The sequence below is a fragment of the Rhinopithecus bieti genome, unplaced genomic scaffold (genome assembly GCF_001698545.2).
Source record: "Rhinopithecus bieti isolate Rb0 unplaced genomic scaffold, ASM169854v2 scaffold_110, whole genome shotgun sequence".
In the NCBI taxonomy this organism is placed as follows: Eukaryota; Metazoa; Chordata; class Mammalia; order Primates; family Cercopithecidae; genus Rhinopithecus; species Rhinopithecus bieti.
In genome coordinates this window covers 505,855-508,618 of record NW_016803311.1, presented here as the reverse complement: position 1 = coordinate 508,618, position 2,764 = coordinate 505,855, and positions in this window count along the sequence as shown.

The window sequence follows — 2,764 nt, the reverse complement described above, 5'->3', positions numbered from 1 at the left end:
AAAAAAAAAAATCTTCACTGTGGCACTGCTATAATTAGACTTTTGTTTTAAAAGCAAATGAAAAGAAATGAGTATACACCTAAAGCAGAATAAGATCTTAGATCATAAGGGTCCAATGATGACCCTGTGATGAGATGCCTGATCTTTTACGGTAACAACAATTTTTTTAAATAGTGCTTTCTACTTTATAGCACTTTACAATTTACAAGTGATTTTCACATCCACCATCCCATTCGATCCATTGGATGGTTACCCAATGCTTTTCAATTATGAAATACACACACACACACACATAGAGACATACACATATATTATAATATATATTTTACTAAGATGCTAAGACTCTCACCTAATAAACTGCATTTGGGCCACTATCACTCTGCTGTTTTTTACAGCATAATCTGAGCCACCTCTATAACATAAAATAGACACATACCCCATGAGAATCTTTATTTACTGGCAGAGATGTCACTGCATGATTTTCAAAAAAGACTGTGCTTTTGGTTTTTAGCTGCAGTTGTTACTGCCGTGTCCTGCTGTTGACAACTCATTTTTCTAGACACCAAAACAACTAGTAGGGGTGGTTATTTAGAAAATTAGGAAAATCTGTCAACTTTACGGAAAGTGTCACTGTGGTGGTCATAAGTGCTGTTTTCCAAATATTTCCAAACTCTCTTGTCTTCCGGGTACACTGCCAGTTTGCACTTTTGCCCTTTTTGAGGTTGTGGGGGATGATAACGCTAATTCTGCCCTAAAAGTTGTGAGCAGAGGCCGGGCGCGGTGGCTCAAGCCTGTAATCCCAGCACTTTGGGAGGCCGAGACGGGCGGATCACGAGGTCAGGAGATCGAGACCATCCTGGCTAACACGGTGAAACCCGTCTCTACTAAAAATACAAAAAACTAGCCGGGCGAGGTGGCGGGCGCCTGTAGTCCCAGCTACTCCGGAGGCTGAGGCGTAAACCCGGGAGGCGGAGCTTGCAGTGAGCTGAGATCCGGCCACTGCACTCCAGCTCGGGCGACAGAGCAAGATTCCGTCTCAAAAAAAAAAAAAAAAAAAAAAAGTTGTGAGCAGAAATGACGTCACTTCCAAGTCCCAAGCAGTTAATTGTTGATGCAAGACCCTTGTGGGCTTTTTCCTTCCTCCCATGGTGGTAAGCAATATTCCACATGGCAACTGCCGCATTCATCTGGGTTCCGTGATGGACGTGCAAGAAATAAAGCTTTGTTGTTTTATGCCACTGAGACTTGGGACTGTTTGTTACATCAGCTAACCCAGCCCATCCCGACTGACATAGCCACTGAACCAGTCGTTTGGTATCGTGAGGTAAAGCAAGGAATTACTTGTCTGAACACTTTACCATCTGTTATTCTAGTGTTCTTCAAAGACATTCTTACATCAAAGAAGAACCGCCCTGCTCTTGACTGATGCATGCCAGACTGCTCTGCCAGCCATGTGGCTCCATGCTTGTCCACATAATTACAATTCACAGAGATAGTTTGCTTCCATCATAAAAGCATGTAGAAGGTCACCCTGCAGGCAGCAGAGGGCTGGTTTAAGGTGGAGCCCTCGAAGTGTGGCCTCTGGACCTGGGCCTGGTCGGCTGATGGTTTGTCACTAGTCTGCCACAAAGTAAGTACAGAACTCAAGAGTAAGCACTTAGAATCTTCTGTCTCCCAGACAAAAAGCAATTCTGTCTAAGTGACTGAGAGCAAAATAGACTTCACAAAGGAGGTCAAAAGCTCAAGTTCTGTCTTACACGGGGTTGGTGGGGGGTAGAAATTCACTGAGCAGATGATGTCGGGAATGGTACTCAGAAAAGCCACACACAGGGAGTCTCTGTGTGAGTTAGAAACATGTGCCCCCTCTGAGCGGATGAATTTCAAAATGTGCCCGCACCCCAAAGGATGCAGCTTCAGGCCAGGGTCCAGGGCTTGGCCAGCAGTGAGGCTGGATTCCAACCCCACCCCAACCATCTCAGCTGGGTGCCTTTGTGCAGTGCAAAAAACCCAAACTAGTCAACTGACTGCATTGGCCCAGGTATGCAGGTCAGAAAAGTCTGTCTGGAGGTGAGGCTGCAAGGAAAACCAAGGCTCATTCAGTGAGCTACAAGACCTCCTTATGCTGGAGCAGAGATAGACAAAGAGAGAAGCAATGGGAGAGGCTGGCTCTGACCCACAGGGCTTCCATCCCAAAAGGAGGAATCTAGACGTGGTCTGTGTGTGAAGAGCACTGAAAGGAGAGGCCTGATCATCAGCAAGCACTGCTGTGCCAGGGCCTCTTGGAGCGCGAAGCAGAAGCAAACGTGTGTCCCTATGTGCACTTACCAAAAGATCCTCCCATGCTTTGAACCAAGTGGCAAAAGCTCATTTAAAAGTCTCCAATCAAAAAATATTAAGCCTCAGCTGGGTGCAATGGCTCACACCTATAATCCCAGCACTTTGGGAGGCAGAGGCAGGTGGATCACTTGAGGTCAGAAGTTTGAGACCAGCCGGGTCAATGTGGGTAAACCCCATCTCTACTAAAAATACAAAAAAACTAGCCAGGCATGGTGGCGTGTGCCTGTAATCCCAGATACTTGGGAGGCTGAGGCAGGAGAACCGCTTAAACCTGGGAGGCAGAGGTTGCAGTGAGCCAAGATCTCACCATTGCATTCAAGCCTGGGGAACAGAATAAGACTCCACCTCAAAACAATAAAATTAAAATTTATATATATACACACATATATATAAAGCCTCCCTCCCCATCTCCCTTTTTCTCTCTTTT